Source organism: Microcaecilia unicolor, chromosome 7, assembly GCF_901765095.1.
Source record: "Microcaecilia unicolor chromosome 7, aMicUni1.1, whole genome shotgun sequence".
Classification (NCBI taxonomy): Eukaryota; Metazoa; Chordata; class Amphibia; order Gymnophiona; family Siphonopidae; genus Microcaecilia; species Microcaecilia unicolor.
In genome coordinates this window covers 32,988,436-33,011,212 of record NC_044037.1, presented here as the reverse complement: position 1 = coordinate 33,011,212, position 22,777 = coordinate 32,988,436, and the positions used below count along the sequence as shown (strand labels likewise).

Below are 22,777 nucleotides of genomic sequence, written 5' to 3'. Positions count from 1 at the left end.
ATTTTATTTATTGCATTTGTATCCCACATTATCCCACCTATTTGCAGGCTCAATGTGGCTTACATAGTTTTGTTAACATTGTCATTGCAGGTGACATATACATTCAATGTTGTGTAGAGGTTAAATGAGGGTAAAAGAAGAAGGAGAGGAGTGATTTCGGTAGCTATAGTAGATGAGTTATCTTAATTGACTTATCTTCCTCTCAACCCTCCCGGCTTCAGCACCTCTCCCTCTCAACCCCCTTTCAGCCTCTCACGACCCCGCCCCCAACATCTCTCTCTCTCTCAACCTCCCTCCGCTCCCACTCCCATATCTCTCCCTCTCAAACTCTTTGCCCCCTGCCGAGGTCCAGTATTTCTCTTTTTCTCTCTCTCCCAACCCCCTTTCCTCCCTCGATCCGGCATCTCCCCTTCATTCTCAATCCGCCTCGTCCTGAATCCTATCTTCAAACGTGGAGCTCGCCGGCAGGTGATCGACCCTGGCTGGAGCTTTCCCTTTCCCCGCCCCGCCCCTCCTCCGATGCAACGCAACTTCCTGTTTCCGGTAGGCCAGGGCCCCGGAGGCAGACCGTAGAGGGAAGGGTCGGGGGTCGTTCGCGAGCTGCCTGTATGACTTGCTGCGGTTGCCGCCGGCGACCTTAGCGACACGTTTGAAGGTAGGACGTGGAGAAGGGGGTTGTGAATAAGGGAAGAGTAGAAGAGAGAGGGAGGGGAGGGTCCTGGCTGCGTGTAACTTGGTGAGGGCTCCTCCAGGACCTGTCATAAGCCCATCAGCAGCGCTCAGTTCCTCATTCCAAGTTTTAGTCTGTCGACAAATTCTTGTGTAAGCGGGGACTTGCTGCTGCTTAGAATTCGGCAGCCTGTAACAAAATTACACAAAAGTATCTAATCCCACCTCCCCTTTCCCTATCGAAGCTTTCCACTGATTTGAAGAGGAGCTATTTTGGGTGGTCTTCGTTTTTGCTCTTTATTACTCGTTCACATTGCTGAATACGCGGAGAAAGAGTTAGAAGATGCAAATTTTAACTTTGTAGTCCCCTTGGCTAGAAAAAGGGTACCATAGTGCAGCTTACTGGTATCAGTGGTACTGACACTGAGAGTAGGGGTGCAAGAGACAAGGCTAGTTTAAGGGAAAGTCATAGCAAGTGGCAGACACATGGAGATGACTGTGAAATTCTGTTGATAACAGGGTTTTGCATATTTGTTTATGTTTATTTGGATTTTGCTCACACCTTGTTCAGTAGTAGCTCAAGGTGAGTTACGTTCAGGTACTCTGGGTATTTCCCTATCCCCGAAGGGCTCACAATCTAAGTTTTGTACCAGAGGGAATGGAGGGTTAGGTGACTTGGGTATGGTGAGAGATTACAATAAGGAGGTCTGCTAAGTAGTGATGGCAGTTATCTTGCCATTCTTTATAAAGCATACCCCAACTTAATGAGAGTTTTATATATCATTTTGTTTATTGAACGTTCACCTTTCTAGCAGTAGCTTAAGGCAGTTTACATTCATGTACAGTGAGTATTTCCTTGTGCAATCTGTGGACCCTGTTTACTAAGCTGCATTATAAACGCATTAGCATCTTTAGCGCGCATTAACCATGTACACACCTACAGTATCCCTATAGGCGCCTACACGGTTAGCATGTGTGCTAACTGTAGGCACGTTAAAAACGCTAATGCACCTTAGTAAACAGGGCCCTGAGTTTTGTATCTGAGGCAATGGAAGGTGGAGTGACTTGTTCAAGGTAACAAGGAGCATCAGTGGAAGAAACTGGATTTGAATCCTGGCTTCCCTGGTTCTCAGTCTTCTGCTGTAACCGCTAGGCTACTCCTTGATTGTATACAAATCCATCTCATGCATATTGTTTTAGATATCCTTAAAACCTGCCAGGGTATGTTTTGAGTACCCCTACTTAGAAGCCACCTTGGTGAAATAGATTGATTTTGTTATCACTCAGTTATGGCTTAGCCCAATCTGGATTATCAGTGAGCCACATTGGAATATATTCCTTTGAGAAAGAACAGGATAGGTAAAAAAAAAAGGGGGGGATATAATGTTGTACTTGCCAGGTGCCCTTGGCCTGGATTGGCCGCTGTCGTGGACAGGATGCTGGGCTCGATGGACCCTTGGTCTTTTCCCAGTATGGCATTACTTATGTACTTATGTACTTAGGGCTGGGACAGAAGCCATCGATGTACAGCAGGGGTGGGCAACCTCAGGCCTTGAGGATTACAACCCATTCAGGTTTCCCCCAATGAATATACATGAGAACTATTTGCATGAACTGTCTCCATTGTATGCAAATAGATCTCATGCATATTCATTGGGGAAATCCTGAAAACCTGACTGGGTTGTGCCCCTCAAAAACCAATTTTTCCCACCCTTGATGCACGGAATGAGCAGGGAGCATTGAAGTGTTGTGGGTTCCCAAGGGTCAAGGGTCTAATACCTATATATGTGTAATCTAGACATTGCTATTACGGGGGGGGGGGGAGGTAGATATGGAGATGATAGATGGGGGGAGGAGGTAGATATGGAGATGATAGATGGGGGGAGGAGGTAGATATGGACATGATAGATGCTATAGAAAGGACAGCAATGAAAGGTGATTTGAAGCAGATGGTAAATCTGCCAGCTATAGAATGAAGAGTGCTAGGTTTGGATTTATTATTTTTAACCTGCCATTATCCAAGGTGGCTTACGAAAGTGCATACATAAAATCATATAAACACATACATTAAATCTAGAAAATATACAGTGACATAGTACTCAAATTATACTAAGCAATAACATCCAGGCCCTTTAGGTATACTAAAAAGAGGTATTATCAAATGTATAGTAAATCAGGCTACACAAAAGGGAGGTGTAGCGATGAAAACGGTAACAGAATTAAAAAAAAATACCTGGGATAAACACAAAGGAATCCTGTTCAGAAGGAATGGATCCACAGAAGCTGAGCGGAGATTGGGTGGCAACACCGGTAATTGGGAAGCAAAGCTAGTGCTGGGCAGACTTCTACGGTCTGTGCCCTGAAAATGGCAAGGACAAATCAAGGTCAGGTATACATATAAAGTAGCTCATACAATGAGTTTATCTTGTTGGGCAGACTGGATGGACCATACAGGTCTTTATCTGCCGTCATCTACTATGTTACTATGTTATGTAATAAAAAAAAAAGCGTAATCAAATACATAATATGCCAGGCATAACAAATGTCTTTTCAGCTGGTGTTTAAATGTCAGTGTGTGTCATTCATTTTTGAGATATCTCGTCAATTCATTCCATGTTGTTGGTCCGGCTAAAGAAAAGGTTCCCCTTCTCATTATGTCCAAGCATACAATATTCAAAGCAGGTAATACAAAATCACAAGACATCAGTGATCGTAATTGATGTGATGGAGCATACGTTTGCACTGCATTTGTCAACTAAGAAGATTTCAGATACAAAACGTTATACAGCATCAAAAGCAGTTTTGATTTTATATCATAAGCAATTGGCAACCACTTCAAGCTTTTCAAATATACTGTGATATGATCAAACTTTGACAAACAAAACAGCAGACGCACTGCTGAATTTTGCACTGTTTGCAATGATTTAATACTGGTAGCTGGTAATCCCAAATAAGCTATATTACAGTAAACAACAGTTCTGTTTTGTTTACATTCAGCTTCAGACGATTCTTTAACAGTCATCTAAACAAGACATCAAATATAGTCTGTAATTTCTAGCTGGATCAGCTAGCAATAGGGGTTATTGGAATCCTTGCAAGAAATTTTTTTCGAGCAGCTAGTTGAGACACAGTTGTGGCCATAGATGTGTTAAAGGGTTTTCTCAGTTTTGTTTCAGTAGGTACATACAGCCCATGGTGAGATGGTGTTGGACCCAGTATTGATAGAGACAGTGTCACTGAGGTTATGGTGGTGGGAAACTTGAAGTCCATGGATTATATACTGTTATATTTAATGAAAATGCTGGATCAGAATAATTTTTTCTTAGATCAAGATCCTAGACCTTCAAGGGCTGACTTTAAGAAAGTGACTAACTAAGGAAGGTTTCCATATCATCAAGCTGATCAATCCATAGACTGGTGGGTTGTGTCCATCTACCAGCAGGTGGAGATAGAGAGCAAACTTTTGCCTCCCTATATGTGGTCATGTGCTGCCGGAAACTCCCCAGTATGTTCTCTATCTCAGCAGGTGGTGGTCACACACAGCAGCAGCTCTGGCTAGGCCTCCAAGCCTAATCCTTAGGTTTTGTTGAGGCCTGGGGTTGAGGGCTCTTTTGAGCAAGTGCAAACCTGGTGGTGCCAGGTCCCTCCTTTTCTCCCCCCTCCCGCTGGCTCCGTTTAAAAAAAAAAAAAAAAAAATTTTTTAAACGTCTTTAAAGGCGTTTAATTCGACGTTTCTTTAAACGTTCATTGCAGCTACTCACTGGGACACCAGTTCGTTACAGCTCGGAGCGGCAAGCAGGTAATTTTACCTTTTTATAGCGGGCAGGGGGTTCCCCGATTCTTCTTCTCGTGGCATATGGCGTCGGAGGGCGAGGGCGCAAAGGGTCGCTCCCCGGATCGCTGGAGCGCTTCTAGAGGGGATGCGGGGGTTTTACAACCTGATTCGCCCTTGATGGGTGACAGTTTAGTGACCGATGAATGTCCCGGTCGTTCCTCCGGCGTGGCGGTTTTTTCCCGCCATAAACGCCCATCCCCCGCTCCTCGCCTCCGCCATCTTGGCCGGCCACGCGGCTCGGACGGCTTCTTCGTGGGCCGCCCTTGAGGTTGGAGACATTAATGCCATGAACGCCCTTAATTTGGGCGACGGCACAAAGCGGCTAAAGTTAAGCGCCGTTCTTCCCGCGCGGCTCCTTCGCGGAGTTTCGCGCCGGACGCCATTTTGGGATGCGCAGCATGTCTCTCCCCCGCTATTGCGAGCGCCGGTTGAGAGTGCGTCTAGGGCTGTTGCCCAGGCTGCGGAAGTGCACAGTCTGGGGGGTTTCTCCCCCGAGTTTGTTTTGCTGCTGCATCAGGCTTTCCTCATGCAAAACGCTGCCCCTGCTCCCTCTTCTGATAAAGAGGTTGAGGTTCCCAGAGGTAAACGCCCTCGGGTTGATTTCCAGGCCTTGGAGGACTTTGTCTCCTCCGATGTAGATGAGGGCAGCGTGTCTGAGGTCTCCCAACGGTCCTTTGCGGATTCCTTGGAGGAGATAGATCCCCGCTCGGATGGAGCGGATGACCCCTCTGCAGCGCGGCTTTTTAGCCCAGAGGATTTGCCCAACCTGTTGTTACAGGCCATGGACACTTTGAAGATTTCCTCTCCGGAGGACGTCTCTCCCTCAGCCCCTGTTGGCTCTGCCATTATGCTGGGGACGAAGCGCCCGCCTAGATCCTTCCACGTGCATGATGCCATGCACACCTTAATTGCGGCTCAATGGGATGTCCCGGAAACGAGCCTTAAAGTGGCTAGGGCTATGTCCCGCCTCTATCCTTTGGCTGTGAGTGAACGTGAGGCCTATCTGTGGCCTACCGTGGATTCTTTAATCACTGCGGTGACTAAGAAAACGGCGTTGCCGGTGGAAGGTGGCACGACCCTAAAGGACGCCCAAGACAGAAGATTGGAGGCGGCCTTAAGGTCGTCCTTTGAGGCAGCTGCTTTAAGTTTGCAGGCCTCAGTTTGCGGCTCCTATGTGGCCAGGGCGTGCCTGTCTATGGTGCAGCGGGCTTCCCCCTCGGATCTTTCCTTGAGGGCTGATTGGCCGGCCCTGGAATCGGGCTTAGCCTATTTGGCAGACTTGCTGTATGATGTCTTGAGAGCCTCAGCTAAAGGCATGGCTCAGACAGTCTCTGCGCGGCGGTGGCTTTGGCTGAAACATTGGTCTGCTGACCACGCCTCTAAATCCCGCCTGGCTAGATTGCCTTTTAAAGGCAAGCTGCTCTTTGGGGTCGAGCTGGACAAAATCGTGACCGATCTCGGCACGTCTAAGGGCAAGAAATTACCAGAGGTCAGGGCTCGGGCTAGTACTCGTCCCGGTACCTCCAGAGGACGGTTGCTGGAAGCCCGTCGGTACCGCCCGGGCAAGTCGGGTTCCTCTGCCCCCTCTTCCTTCAAGAGGAATTTCTCCCCCAAGCAGCATTCCTTTCGCAGAGACCGCCGTCCCGGAGGTGCTCCCTCCGGTCCTCCCCCAGGGTCTCGTACCCAATGACGGGGCCTTGGTCCACGCCCCAGTGCAGATTGGAGGACGGCTGTCCTCGTTTCTGGGCGAGTGGACCACTATAACTTCAGACGCGTGGGTGCTGGAAGTCATCAGAGACGGCTACAAGCTAGAGTTCTGCCAACCCTTAAGAGACGGGTTTGTACTCTCTCCCTGCAAGTCTCCGGTCAAGCTGTGGCAGTGCAGCAGACCTTGGACAACCTGATCCGCCTGGGTGCGGTCGTTCCGGTGCCAAAAAATCAGATTGGCAAGGGACGTTACTCCATTTACTTTGTGGTTCCAAAGAAAGGAGGTTCTGTCCGGCCTATCCTCGACCTCAAAGGGGTCAATCGGGCCTGGAAAGTGAGGCACTTTCGCATGGAGACTCTCCGCTCTGTTATAGCGGCAGTGAAGGCAGGAGAGTTCTTGGCTTCCTTGGACATCAAGGAAGCGTACCTGCATATTCCCATCTGGCCTCCTCTCCAACGCTTTCTGCGTTTTACAGTCCTGAGACGACACTTCCAGTTCAGAGCCCTCCCTTTTGGGTTGGCTACTGCTCCGCGGACCTTTTCCAAAGTAATGGGGGTCATAGCGGCCTTCCTGCTAAAGGAAGGAGTACAAGTCCATCCTTATCTGGACGACTGGTTGATCCGAGCCCCCTCTTATGCAGAGTGCGGCAAAGCTATGGACCGGGTAGTTGCTCTTGTGAGCTCCCTGGGATGGATCATCAACTGGAAGAAGAGCCAGCTGCGCCCGACTCAGTCCCTGGAGTATCTGGGAGTTCGATTCGACACCCAAGTGGGCAGAGTGTTCCTGCCAGACAATCGGATTGTCAAGCTTCAGGCTCAGGTGGACTAGTTCCTAGTAGCCTCTCCTATTCGGGCTTGGGACTACGTGCAGCTGTTGGGCTCTATGACGGCCACGATGGAAGTAGTGCCCTGGGCCAGGGCTCATATGAGACCACTACAGCTATCTCTGCTGCTGCGCTGGACTCCGATGTCGGAGGATTATGCTGTGCGCCTTCCCGTGGACCCAGCAGTGCGCAAGGCGCTGAGCTGGTGGACGGAGACAGACAAGTTGTCTGCAGGATTGCCTCTGGTGACCCCGGAGTGGATTGTCGTCACGACAGACGCCTCTTTGATGGGCTGGGGAGCCCACTGCTTGGGAAGGACAGCGCAGGGGCTCTAGTCTCCTGCAGAGGCAAGTGGTCTATCAACCTCCTGGAACTCAGAGCCATTCGGTTGGTGTTATTGGAGTTCATCCCGGTACTGGTGTTGTAGCCTGTACGGGTCCTGTCGGACAATGCCACGGCTGTGGCCTATATCAACCGCCAGGGAGGTACCAAGAGCGCCCCTCTAGCCAAGGAGGCTATGAGTCTTTGCCAGTGGGCGGAAGCGAACCTGGAGCAGCTTTCAGCGGCCCACATTGCCGGAGTCATGAATGTCAAGGCGGACTTTCTCAGTCGCCATACCTTGGAGCCCGGAGAGTGGCAACTATCTGCTCAGGCGTTCTTGGACATCACGAAGCGCTGGGGCCAGCCGAGCCTAGATCTGATGGCGTCATCGGCCAATTGCCAAGTGCCGCGCTTTTTCAGCAGAGGACGGGACCCTCGATCCCTGGGAGTAGATGCTCTTCTCCAACAGTGGCCGACACAAGAGCTCCTCTATGTGTTCCCGCCCTGGCCCATGTTGGGCAGGGTGCTAGACCGGGTGGCAAAGCATCCCGGCAGGGTAATCCTGGTGGGTCTGGATTGGCCCAGACGTCCCTGGTATGCGGACTTGATCAGGCTCTCAGTCGACGATCCTCTGCGGCTGTCAGTGGAGCAGGGCCTGTTACATCAGGGTCCCGTGGTGATGGAGGATCCCTCTCCCTTTGGTCTTACGGCCTGGCTATTGAGCGGCAGCGTCTGAGGAAGAAGGGCTTCTCAGACAAGGTCATCGCCACTATGCTGAGAGCGAGGAAGCGCTCTACTTCTACTGCTTACGCCAGGGTTTGGCGTATCTTTGCAGCATGGTGTGAAGCAGGCTCACTTTCTCCCTTCACTGCTCCAATTTCTTCAGTGTTGGCGTTCCTGCAAGAAGGTCTGGAGAAAGGCCTGTCGCTCAGTTCCCTTAAAGTCCAGGTGGCGGCTCTGGCTTGCTTCAGGGGCCGCCTGAAGGGTGCTTCCCTGGCTTCGCAGCCAGATGTGGTGCGCTTTCTCAAGGGAGTTAATCACCTGCGCCCTCCTCTGCACTCGGTGGTGCCTGCGTGGAATCTCAACCTGGTGCTAAGAGCATTGCAGAAGCCGCCTTTTGAACCCTTGTCGAGGGCATCTCTGAAAGACCTGACGTTGAAAGCAGTCTTTTTGGTGGCTATCCCTTCAGCCAGAAGAGTTTCCGAGCTCCAGGCGCTCTGATGTCGAGAGCCTTTTCTGCAGTTCACTGAGGCAGGAGTGACTATTCGCACAGTGCCTTCCTTCCTGCCCAAGATTGTTTCTCGCTTCCATGTGAATCAGCAGCTCTGTCTCCCTTCCTTTCGTAGGGAGGACTACCCAGAGGAGTACTCCGCTCTTGAATATCTGGATGTGAGACGAGTCATCATCAGATACTTGGAAGTGACCAATGATTTCCGGAAATCGGATCATCTGTTTGTCCTGTTTGCAGGTCCTCGTAAGGGTCTGCAGGCTGCTAAGCCTACAGTGGCAAGATGGGTCAAGGAAGCCATTGCAGCGGCTTATGTGGCCGCGGGGAAGGTGCCGCCTATCCAGCTGAAGGCTCACTCCACGAGAGCTCAGGTGGCCTCGATGGCAGAGGCCGGATCCGTCTCCTTGGAAGAGATATGCAAGGCGGCAACGGGGGCTTCGGCTCATACATTCTCCAAGCATTACCGTTTGACTGTGGCTGCACGGGCGGAGGCCCGGTTTGGAGCTTCAGTGTTGAGGTCAGGGATTTCTATGTCCCGCCCTGGGTGAGTACTGCTTCGGTACATCCCACCAGTCTATGGATTGATCAGCTTGATGATATGGAAGGTAAAATTATGTATAATCATACCTGATAATTTTCTTTCCATTAATCATAGCTGATCAATCCATAGCCCCTCCCAGATATCTGTACTGTTTATATTCTGGTTGAATTTTAGGTTCAAGTTTAGCCTTCAGTTACTTCAGGAGGACTTCGTGTTCAAGTTCTTCTTTCACTTGGATTCTTCAAGAGTTGAGACGAGTTTGTGTTACAGTGAGCTGCTGCATTCCTCTCCCCTCCGTTTTACGGGGCTGGATTGAGACATAAATTCTGCCGGCACTCCCTCCCGCTTCGTGCGGCTGTAGGGCAGCTTTGTACCCCTCCCGCTTCGGCGGTGTTAGGGTCAGTCAGCTCCTCCCGCGGTTGCGGTTGCAGGATAAGCCAGATCCCCCCGCATCGGCGGGTGTGGTGTCCCTCCCCCGCTCCGCGGGGATGAGCTGGACGGATTCCCCTCCCCCACTTGTGTGGGGATGAGCTGGGTTAATTCCCCTCCCCCGTTTCGGCGGTGGTGAGCTGGGCAGAGTGTCCCTTCGTGGGTGTAATTCTCTAAGTGCTGAGTCCTGCGGATGGAGCTTTGATATCGACATACTGAGGAGTTTCCGGCAGCACATGACCACATATAGGGAGGCAAAAGTTTGCTCTCTATCTCCACCTGCTGGTAGATGGACACAACCCACCAGTCTATGGATTGATCAGCTATGATTAATGGAAAGAAAATTATCAGGTATGATTATACATAATTTTACCTTGTGAGCCATAGGGGATTTATGAGGTATGAATAAATTATGAACAGCAATAAAAAGAAGTGTTGAAATGACAAAAAAATGTTTTGTCAGGCATGTTTGCAAGAGGAAAAGAATACAGGGACTTCTAGGAGTCACCAAAGAAATTTGAGAAATAAAAAAAAGAGCATTCAGGAAATAGACACAGGTGGAAGAAGAGGCAAAATTACCAGGAGAAACAGAGACAGGGAGGGCAGCTCAGCCATCAAAGGGGCCATTTTGGAGGAGAACCAATCAGGAAAGAGACTTGGATTTCATCCTGTGTATGTATTTATTTTTATTTACTTGTATTATGTACTTCCACAATTCTAAGTAGATAATAAAACATAAGCAGCATTTCAGAAGCATATAAACACAAACTGTAGATCCCATATAATACAGATCAATTTAACAAGGATCCTTTTTTGTTGTTATTCTGTGGACCTGATATAATGTGGCCAAATATCTTGGACCCCATTGTCCATGTTTATATGGGTTCTACGGTATAATTACCCTTTTCCTCCATGATTTATTTGATGACCTCAACATAGCCAGTCAGTGTGACAAAGCAGTTGGGAAATGTTACATAAAGAGAGGTTCCACAGGTAGAAAGAGGGATATAATATTACCTCTGTACAGATCTCTGATGAGATATCCCCTCAAGAATTACATTCTATTCTGGAGACCAAACCTACAAGAGGACATTGATCAGATAGAAGCAGTTCAAAGAGAAGCCACCAAATTATTGCATGGTCTATATTATAAATCATATATGAACTGGAAGAGCTGAAGATTTTCTTTTTAGAAAGAAAATACAAGGGAAATGTGGGGTTAGCAAAGCTCAAGAAAATATTTTCTCCTGAGTGATGTTCAAAAGGCTGTGCAGCACCTACTAGTATTGCCCCAACTGTGTCTCGCCTACAGTATATAGAGAGGTGTGAATGGGAGCTGGTTAAGGCATCTGGAAGAAAGCAGAAAAATCACTGGTTTTTAAAAATGTTAGTGCTACATTTTTACATTATGTACACTTAAGAACTACTTAGCTTTTTGAGACATTTTAATTTGTTAAGATTGAAATGCTTGTTTAATGATCCTGAGGCACTTAACAATGAAGCTATTCATGGCAATGGGCAATACACTGTATTGCATTCACATATGCTGAGTTCCCATAATATCCACTTACTGTTTCACACTGGCTTTCAGACATTTTGGCTCTTCTCATATCCTCTGAATAAGGCTATTCCTATTCCTGTCTTCAAGCAAGAAGCTGGTTCTGTAGTTTTATTTCAAAAACCAGAGTATAATCGTACAGCTCAGCATACAAAGAATAGATGTGGATAGTGGTCCATCTAATCAGTCCATGTATACCTACCTACCTACTCTACTGCTATGGTTTTACTTGACCTGTGATCTTCTTTCTCCGTCCTCTACCCCAAGGTTCTTTGTGTTTGTCCCCTGCATACCTGAATTCTGCCATTGATTTCCTATCTGCCAACTCTAATGATGTCAATTCCAGGTGTCCACTGCCCTCTTCAAGAATAAGGCTTCACTGTGTAAAACTGAAATTTTCATTCTATAGAAAACAATACCTTCAAATACCCGCTAAATATGTACATATCTGTGTATCTGCCATTTCTCCTTTAGAGTGCCATAAAGCCCCATTTTCACATAGCATATCAAGGATGGGATGTTAAGGTCCCCCAGTATTTTACAAAAGGTCCTGTTGAATGCAGAGCCTTTTATGTGCAATGGGAGCAGCGATTTCATAAACCTACACGTACATGAAAAGAGTGGTATCACTTGGCATCTTCCACAAAAACTTCCCAGCATCTATACAAGGAAGTATACCTTCCGTGTATCTATACACCTTCATGTATAAAGGCCAGCAACATATAAAACTAACCTGTTTAAAAAGGCATACCCTACCAATCCAACATAAATGCCTGATCTCTGCAACACAACAAAACTAAAGTACGTAATGGACATAACACAACTCTTCCGTTGTACGATTCCCTAATGTGGCTGTACCACATGAACTTTATCTTACCACAGCATCGCTTTGTATTTATTTATACCGGAGTCTGCAAATGCCTCTCCGGGACTATGTAAGCCACATTGAGCCTACAAATAGGTGGGAAAATGTGGGATACAAATGTAACAAATAAATATAGGGACCCTGTTTTAGGAAAATATATGTAGGAGTGACAGTAATTAAGGAGAGAAGGTGCTAAAGGTAATTTTTAATGTTTTCAATGCCAAAATAATTTCCAGGAGATTAAGCACCATTACTGCTTTTATAACTTGTTTCAAAACCTGAATGAAATGAGCAATTTGCTGGAATCTGTGCGTGGCTTGAAGCTGATTGGAAAATTTGTATTTCCATTGTAAAATGGGAGCTACAGGTATATTTTTTCAGACCGCCCAAACCCTCCCTCTTGAAATCTCTGTGTCCTGGGGATGCAGCAAGACTTCTCAGGAGTAGTCTCCACACTGGAGCTCATTCCTTGAGGGTCTACACCAGCTCGAGGCAGCCTGTATTCCAGGAAGCAGTTGAAAGCCTGGTTCTTTTCCCAAGCCTTTAGTTGTAGTCACACTGCATCATTCTGGACAAGCTTGCCGTGTACCCAATAAATGAGACCAGTTCTACATACCTCATTCCAGCTGTACATATAATTTGCCATCCATCTAGGCAGCCATTTATTTATCCAAATACACTTGTTTTACCCATCTTGTCTGTCTATATGCATCTTTCACTTCTGCTGCCTTGTTTCATTGTATTGTCCTAACATTGTGAGCATCATATCTGTTTGTATGGATGTTCTACCTTGCTGTTTGTTAAGGTATTTCATTTGTATTGTTTTGAGATTTATCATATTTCTTTTATATAAAAGTTCTGTGCTTTTTCATTGTGTACAACACTAACATTTTATCAAGGGCAAAGCCTAGGAATAGCAATAACGCCACCAAGTTTACCCTATTGTCGTAACTGTGTAATATACAATACCATTTGGTCGTTTTACTTTTAATACAGTATAAGTTTATTTCAAACTGTATTTGTAATAAACTGCCTTGATTGCGTCTCTTCATAAAGGCAATTGATAAATTCAAGTAAATAATTGAGGGCTTTCTCTAGTTATGATTTGCACTTGTAAATGCTGCTATTTCCACATGTAGATGTTTCAAAAATGATTTCAGTAGTGTGTATTTTGTCATTATGCAGTCTTACAAAAAATTTGAGCTTGCTTAAATTAGGTTGCTCAGGTTTGAAGTACCCCTTGCAATGGGCATTGTACATAGTTAACCAAAGAGCCCTGTGCTAAAAAAAAAAAAAACTTCCATTCTTTGCATTTTACTGCATTGCAACAGAATACATCCTTCTGAGTAGGAAACATATTTGATTTAGGAGCAGTGCACTTTTTGTTCTCTGTGTCTGTGCTTTAACGTTCAGTCATATTTTTCTCAGTCACACCTAGCATCTCAGTACTACCATTGTATTCTCGTCGCTTATGAAATTGTTTTGATAACATGGCCTGACCTCTGATGGTTTTTAGCATTAAGAGTGTCACCACTTGCGTAATTGCCATGCAAGGTTACATATTTCTTGCTTCTCATGCAGATATGATGAGATGGGCTTCAGCGTTTGTATGTCTTAGATAAACTGCACAGGAGGGCAACAAAAATGCCTGTGGGGTGGAATGGCGCCCATGTGAAGAAAGGCTAAACAGGACTCTGGATAAGTGAAGGAATATAGAAGTTTATAAAATGGAATACAGTTACTTACCTTTTCAAATAGTGCTAGGATGAGGGGCACTCCATAAGACCAAAAGGTAGCAGATTTAAAACAATTGAAGAAATAATTTTTCCAGTTGGTGTATAAGTAGAGCTTTGGAATTTGCTGCCTGAGGATGAGGTCAAAATTAATATTCATTTTTATTGGGATTTATTAACCACCTTTATGAAGAGATTCACCCAAGGTGGTGTACAGCAGGTATAGTTTAACATAAAACTTACAATTTTGTTAACAGCATAACGGCTTCCTAAAGGAAAAGACCATGGACCATTATTAAATTGGACTGGTGGAAAATCCACTATTTCTGGGATAAGCAGGATAAAATGTTTTGTACTTTTTTGGGATGTTTATTTATTTATTGCAGTTGTATCCCACATTTTCCCGCATAGCAGTAGGCTCAATGTGGCTTACAGGTTCCGGAGAGGAGAGTACCAACTCCGGGAATATATAGAGTGGAAAATAGAGTAACAGTAGGTGCAAGGAAGCTGATAAGGTTCCGGCAAAGAGAATACAACTCTGGGACGAATATATAGTAGCGTATAGAGAAAAGTAATCCCAATGAGGCTGATAAGTCTCCGGGGATGGGACTACAGCTTCTAGTGAGCAATACAGAGTAGGATAAGGGTAGAAGTACACTTAATTATAACTGGAGTGGTAAAACTCGTACTGTTTGAAGTACTAGGATTATGTGGAAGGGTATTGTTTATTTCTTAGATTGAAAGATGTGATGCATTGTTCATGAATTAGTTCGGGTCTGCTGGGTAGGCTTTCCGGAAGAGGTGAGTCTTGAGGTCTTTTCAATGTTGCCAGGTATTTGTGACCTGGATTGGCCACTGCTGGAAACAGGATGCTGGGCTTGATGGACCTTTGGTCTGTCCCAGTATGGCAATACTTATGTACTAATAGTAAAATAACCAAGAATAAACATAAATACAATAAATGAGGTAAACTTGAAAACAGTAAATTGAAACCTAATAATAGAACTACCGTGAAACAGTATCAAAAATATACACATTTAACTGCACTGGAATTCAAATATCAGAGATACAATATGTTAGCATAATACTAATGATACATCTAATAAGCATTCAGGTCGAGGTCATGGAGATGAGGACTGTGTCAGAATTTAAGAAAGCGTGGGACAGGCATATGGGATCCCTTAGGAAAGGAACAGTTGGTGGTTACTGAAGATGGGCAGACTGTATGGGCCACTTGGCCCTTATCTGCCGTCATGTTTCTATAATCGTATAGCTGAGTTTAAAAGAGATGTTAATGGACGTGTCCTCCAGGGAATTGTCTAAACAATTATTAGGCTCCTTGTGACTCTGGGCAAGTCACTTAACCCTCCATTGCCGCAAGTACAAAATCAGTACTTGTGTATAATAACGTAAACAGCTTTGATTGTAACCACAGAAAGGCGGTATATCAAGTCCTATCCCCTTTCTCCTTTTCCTTTGTTGCCATCTGTTGATGAATTATGGAGATGGAGGCATTACTTTTCATTCAGTCCTTGTACATACAGTATTACTGTTATCTTCTCACTCTATGCTTCTCTTTGTCATTTAGCTCTGTTGTATAAAGCAGATTTGGGGATACTCGTGTAGAGGGCAATGTTATAGCAACACCTAGGTTATTAAAGCACATAGGTGCATATGTTGTGCCTGATTTATTAAGTCAAAGCAAAATCAACCATCCTCTCACAGAATATTTCACTAGACAGAAAATGCTTAGGACATATGGACCATCATATTTAAGGGCTCATATGAGACTTTAATGAGCTCTACAGTTCCAATCATCAGTCAAAATATCTTCTTTATACTGCGTTAAAAGTTCCTCGGTGGTCATTGTTAACATAAATAATATAAATACAAATAGCTTATCTTAGAGTAATGGAGGATATACGTGGACTATGAAGAATCTTTCTATTAATAAATACTAAATAGAATATGAAAGAGTTTTTGGCAATGATCTTCTCTAAAGTCGTGCTAATGCTTGAAACAAAATATTGTGTCAGTTTGGAGTTAAGTATTTGTATTTGTTAAGAACATAAGAATAGCCATGCCAGGTCAGACCAATGGTCCATCTAGCCCAGTATCTACTTCCAGCAGTAGCCAATCCAGGTCACAAGTACCTGGCAGAAACCCACATAGTAGCAACTTTCCATTCTACCAGTCCCAGGGCAAGCAGTGGCTTCCCCCATGTCCATCTCAATAAGAGACAATGGCTTTTCCTCCAGGAACTTATCCAGACCTTTTTTAAACCCAGATACGCTAACCGCCATTACCACATCCTCCAGCAATGAGTTCCAGAGCTTATCTATTCTTTGAGTGAAAAAAATATTTCCTCCTATTTGTTTTAAAAGATTTTCCATGCAATTCCATTGAGTGTCCCCTGGTCTTTGTATTTTTGAATGAATGAGAACCTGATTCACCTCCACCCACTCAGGATTTTGAACACCTCAGTCGTATCCCCTCTCAGATGTCTGTTTTCCAAGCTGAAGAGCTCTATCCTCTTTAGCCTTTCTTCATATGGGAGCAGTTCCATCCCCTTTATCATTTTGGTCACTCTTCTTTGAACATTTTCTCATTCTGCAATATCTTTTTTGAGATGCAGTGACCAGAATTGAACGCAATACTCAAAGTGAGGTTGCTCCATGGAACAATACAGAGGCATTATAATATTTTTGGTCTTCTTTTGCATCCCTCTCCTAATAACTATCATCCTGTTTGCTTTTTTGTCTTCTGCTGCACACTGGGCAGAAGATTTCAACATATTGTCTACAATGACATCTAGGTATTTTTCTTGAGTGCTGACTCCTGAAGTGGACCCTAGGACCTAAAGTGGACCCAGTGTGCAAAGTGATGCTCATTGGATTATTCTTCCCAAGGTGCATCACTTTGCATTTGTTTGCATTAAATTTCATCTGTCATTTGGATGCCCAGTCTTCCAGTTTCCTAAGGTTTTCCTGCAATTTTTCACAATCCGCATGTATTTTGACAACTTTGAATAGTTGTGTCATCTGCAAATTTAATCACCTCGCTTGTTGTTTTGATTTCCAGATCATTTATAAATATGTTAAAGAACACTGGTCCCAATAAAGATCCTTACAGCACACCATTATTCAACCTCCTCCATTGGGAAAATTGGCCATTTAACACTACCCTCTGTTTCTGTCCAATAACCAATTCTTAATCCACGGAAGGACATTGCCTCCTATCCCATGACTCCTTAATTTTCTCAGGAGTCTCTTATGAGGTACTTTGTCAAAAGTTTTCTGAAAATCTAGATACACTACATCAACTGACTCACCTTTATTGACATGTTGATTCACGCCTTCAAAGAATTAGATTGGCGAAGCAAGAACTCCTTTGGCTGAATCCGTGGTGACGCTCTCCCATTAAACCATGTTTGTCTACATGCTCTGTAATTTCATTCCAGTTATAGTTTCAACTATTTTGTCCAGCACTGAAGTCAGGCTTATCAGTCTGTCATTTCCCGGATCACCCCTGGAACGCTTTTTAAAAATCTGTGTCATATTGGTCACTGTCCAGTCTTCAGGTATTATGGGTGATTTTAAGAACAGGTTACAGATTACTAGCAGCAGATCAGTAATTTCATTGTTGAGTTTTTCAATACCCTGAGGAGTATACCATCCAGTCCAGGTGATTTATCACTCTAACTTGTCAATTTGGCTCAGTACATCTTCCAAGTTCACTGAGATTTCTTTCAGTTCATTCTCATCGTCACACCTGAAAACCAATTCCAGTATAGGTAGATCTCTCGCATCTTCTTCCGTAAAAACCGAAGCAAAGAATTCATTCAGTTGCTCCACTATGGCCTTGTCCTTCCTGAATGCCCCTTTTGCTCCTTCCAGATCTAACAATCCCACGGATTCCCTCTCAGGCTTCCTGCTTCTGATATACCTGAAAAAAGTGCTACTATGAGTTTTTGTCTCCAGAGCAAGTTTTTCTTTATATTCTATTTTACCCTTCTTTAGCAATGCTTTGCACCTGGCTTGGCAATTCTTATATTGCTTCTTATTTTCTTCATTCGGATCCTTTTTCCATTTTTTAAAGGATATTCTTTTGGCTCTAATAGCCGCTTTCATCTCACCTTTTAACCATGCTGGCTGTCGTTTGTTCTTTTTTCCAACTTTGTTAATAAGTGGAATACATCTGGTCTGGGCTTCCACGATGGTATTTTTAAACAACCTCCATGTCTGATTTTTAGATTGTAAGCTCTATCGAGCAGCGACTGTCTCTCTGTGTCAGGTGTTCAGCGCTGCGTGCTTCTGGTAGCGCTATACAAATGTTAATAATAATAATTTAAAGTCTTAACCTTTGTGGGCCAATTCTTTCAGCTTCTTTTTAACTATTTTCCTCATTTTGTCATAGTCACCCTTTCAAAAATGTAAAGCTGTTACAGTAGATTTCCTTAGTGACTTCACTCCAGATATCAGCTCCAATTAGATCATGTTATGGTTAGTGTGTCCTAGCAGATCCAACACCATTGTCTCTCATATTATGCTTTGCATTCCACTGATGATTAGATCCAAAATAGCTCCCCCTCTTTTTGGTTCCTGAACCAGTTGCTCCAAGAAGCAATCATTTATTACATCTAGAAATTTTTATTTCTCTAGCAATCCCTGATGTAACATTTATCTAGTCAATATTAGGATAATTGAAATCACCCATTATTATAATGTTGCCTAATTTGCCAGCTTTCCTAATTTCTGTAAACATATTTTATCTGTCTGTTCGTTCTGTCCTGGCAGACAGTAGTATAGCCCTACTACTACTATAAATCACTTTTATAGCGCTACCAGTCGTACGCAGCGCTTTACAATTGAACATGAAGAAGAAAGACAGTCCCTGCTCAAAAGAGCGTACAATCTAAATCAGGACAAATAGATAGGACCAAAAAGGATAAGGGAAGGACAGACAGAAGGACACAGAAGGATAAGATAAAAGTTACAAGTCAGGAGTCGAAAGCAGCATCAAACAGGTAGGCCTTTAGCCCGGATTTGAAGGCTGCGAGGGATGGAGCTGGACGTAATGGCTTAGGAAGCCTATTCCAGGCATAAGTTGCAGCGAGATAGAAGGAGCGGAGTCTGGAGTTAGCGATGGAGGAGAAGGGTGCAATTAGGAAAGATTTGCCCAGTGAACAGAGTTTTAGGGAAGGAGTGTAGGGAGAGATGAGGGTGGAGAGGTAGTGAGGGACTGCAGAGTGAATGCAGAGTCAACAAGAGGAGCTTGAATTGTATATGGAAACAGGGAGCCAGTGAAGTGATTTCAGGATAGGGGTGATATGTGCATAACAACTTTGGCGAAATATTAGTCGTGCGACAGAGTTTTGAACAGATTGAAGAGGAGAGAGATGGCTAACTGGAAGACCGGTGAGAAGCAAGTTGCAGTAGTCTATGTGAGAGGTGACGAGAGTGTGGATGAGGGTTCTGATAGCGTGTTCAGAAAGGAAAGGGCGAATTCTGGCGATTTTATAAAGGAAGAAACGACAGGTTTTAGCAGTCTGTTGAATATGGGCCGAGAAGGAGAGGGAGGAGTCGAAGATGACCCCAAGGTTGCGAGCAGACGAGACAGGAAGAATGAGTGTGTTGTCGACAGAAATAGAGAATGGGGAAAGGGGAGAGGTTGGTTTAGGAAGGAAGATAAGGAGTTCATTTTTGGACATATTGAGTTTCAGGTGGCGGTGAAACATCCAGATAGCAATGTCAGAGAGGCAGGCAGATACCTTGGACTGGATTTCTGCCGAGATTACTGGTGTGGAGAGGTAGATTTGGGAGTCATCAGCGTAAATGTGATACTGAAAGCTGTGTGATGAGATCAAAGCACAAAGGGAGGAAGTATAGATGGAGAAAAGGAGAGGTTCTAGAACAGATCCTACCAGTATGTTCCTTCCCTTCACACCTGGAATTTCTGTCCATAAAGAGTCCACTCTTTTATCTGCTTCATGTAGAATGAAGGCTGAACTAGGCCCTTCTGTGCCTTCTAGAGGCAATCTGTTAATGGTGTGGGAGAAAGTTCAAGTTTTAAAACTATGGGGAAAAGAGTATGGAGACTAGTTAATAAAGCTTGCTTTTTGTTTTTTAAATTCTGACTTTTATCAATAATCTACAACTCCTCTTTTAATCTCCAATCTTTAAGTTACCAAAGCACAGAGTAAAGTAATGTTCACATACCCAGAGAAATGCCCTGTTCTTTTAGAACTTCCCATAAAGAAAGTTTTGTGGCGCCTTTCTCCTCTCTATATATAGTTTTGATTCCAAGGGGACTTGCTTTAAACAGACCCTTTGAAGCTAACCCATTAATCAAATTGACCTAGTAACCTTTGCAACTATTCTACTTCCTCACATCTTAACACATAATTCAGGTCAGTAGCAATGCTACCTCTCCAGCAGCCAAATAACAGAAAATAACTTTCTTTTAGGACAAAGTTTGAACCCTACTACTATCCTTTTTAATGCTCTTGGCTGTTGTTTCTGCCTGTAAAGAAAGTTTCAGTTTAAAACTATGGGAAAAAGGATTGTACACTATTTTATTTATTTGGATGTTTGCTCATACCTTTTTCCAGTAGTAGCTCAAGGTGAGTTACATTCAGGAACACTGGGTATTTCTCTGTCCCTGGAGGACTCACAATCTAATTTTGTACCTGAGGCAATGGAAGGTTAAGTGACTTGCCAAAGATCACAAGGAGCAGCAGTGGGAACCTCTGGATTTCAAGACTGGTTCTGTAACCACTAGGCCACCTCTCCATTCCACTATGGAAACTAGTTAATAATGATTGCTTCTTTTTTTTTTTTCCTAAGACTGAACTATGCTGTGCTATACTATATGATTCTTATATTCCGCTAAGTTCAAAAGAGATTCTAAGCGGATTACAAACAATAAATCCTTCTTCAGGAGAATTTACAATTGCATATCTAATAGATTTTTTTTTTAGTTTTAATGTTTCTCATCAATTGCACATGTCAAATATTCTGTGAGGTGATGGTTGATTGTGCTTTGGAATGACGCTTTGCATTACTGGATCTTTTTGTTTTCTTTTCTCTTATTTTATAAAGTCAAATATGTGCCTGTGTGCCTTTATAAAATTAACCCCAGGTAATAGACACACACATTTATACTTCTTCCAAGTTGTGTGCATGTATGTGCCAGAAAGAATGCATGCATATTTATAGTATGTGCATAAATGCCAATCCTGGCACAGTTATCCCCAGGCCCCTTGCGTGTATATCACATAACAGTAGTGCCTAATTTATACAGTGTATGCCCTGGGCAGTTTTAGAAGAGCCCAGAAAATAGTGAGGGGTGTAGTTATCAACATGGACTCATGTTGAGTTATTTTACTACAGGTCCCATTTTATACAATGAGACCTAGTTGCTAATAACTGGGATTAACATTAAAATAACACATCTTATGAGTATCCCACATTGATAACTGTGCCCCTGAATCTATAAAACACTGTTTTACATGATCAAGCTCCCTATAAATTTACCACACATAAGGAGTCATTTACTAATGGTTTGCGCACACTAATACCCTTCTATTGTATGCCACAGGGCCCACTTCATAAAATCAACCCCATGGCAGATAATAATCAATAAGGCTGTTATCACATCTTAACTTTAATAAATGAACCCTTAATGTTTTACTTCTGTTGTGGGGTTGGTGTAATCAAAATTTTTTTTTAAGATAACCATAAGAAGGGGCTCTTCAGGAGCCACAGAGATGAGATCCAGAATGTCAAAATGCTGTTTAGTCAAACAATTTATGGAAGTCTAGTGAGCTGTCAAAAAGATAAGAGGCTTGTGTATGACGTTATCAGGGTGTTTCAAATTAGTTGGAAGAGAGGTATCTTTGCTTAATTACATGGTTTCAGTTAAGTTTTGATGTCTGAAAATCAACTATATATCAAACATGGGTTTCTTTACTAACATTATATTTGTGTAGGATCCATTCTCTAGATACTAGACATGACCTGGGTACAGACGTTAGTGTTATCAAAAAATGTTAGAGTGACTTTTATATACCAACCACAATCAATAGTCAGGTTTCTGTGTATTCAATGGGTGTGGAGATCTGCATCTTTTAAAAATGTTTTTATATATTATAGTCCTTTATATATGTGAGCAACATTTTAACATACATCCTTTTTTTGTTTGTTTGTTTCTTTAAGTTTAAGTGTTGCTTTTGAGATACAACTGAGCTTGCCACAAAGTGGTTTGATCTGTTAGGGAAGAATTTTTTTTTTTTATTATTCATTTATTTATAATTAACAAGCATTACATCTTGTATTTAGAAACACAGAGAAGCAAAAAAAAAATATAGAAGAATTTAAGAAAAAAAAAAAAGATACAATTTTATACTCTTCCTTAGACCACATAACAATGGGGGGGACGTGTCTAGTAAAGAATAAAAAAACCCAAAATCTTATATAATAAGAAATAATAAAGAAAATGGCCTGGCTCATTAATCCACCATAATAAACATTAATCAGTTGTTAAATTATTACACTGGGGATACATTAAGGACCCGCTTTTGTTCCAAGAAAGATTTTAACTGGTCCGGCTCAAAGAAAACATACTTTACGTTAAGATACTTCACTATACATTTACAAGGATAGGATAGCAAAAAAGAGGCTCCAATTGCCCTTGTCTCCTCTCTTAGCGCTAGAAATAACTTTCTCCTGTCTTGAGTAGTTTTAGTTACGTCTGGATAAATCCAGACCCTGGATCCACAAAAAGATTTCATTGAATTTTTAAAGTACATTTTTAATATTGCGTGGGGGGCGTGTCCAAGATGGCGGCTCAGCTCTGATTGTGTGCGCTCGAGCTCTCTGGACTTATACTTGATACTTTAAACTTGTTTCTTTTGTTAAAAATGCCTCATACAAAGAGGAAAGGCGTGGTAAAGAGCCTTCCGCCAACGGTTCTAACCTCTTCGCCGGTTCAGACGACGCTGGATCGCTTCACAACAAAGCCCACGTCTAATCCCGTCGAGTGTTTGCCCGCTGTGAGCGCTGACGAA

At 43.6% G+C, this 22,777-nt stretch overlaps 1 protein-coding gene across 1 annotated transcript in view; it reads left to right on the top strand.

Moving 5' to 3' along the window:
* The first annotated feature begins 551 nt into the window (after positions 1-551).
* Positions 552-22,777, top strand: part of MTM1 (myotubularin 1) — a 199,101-nt gene continuing 176,875 nt past the window's right edge. Inside the window, exon 1 of the mRNA XM_030208931.1 lies at positions 552-655. The gene's annotated coding sequence lies outside the window, so the exon portion shown is untranslated. The remainder of the gene's footprint in view (positions 656-22,777) is intronic.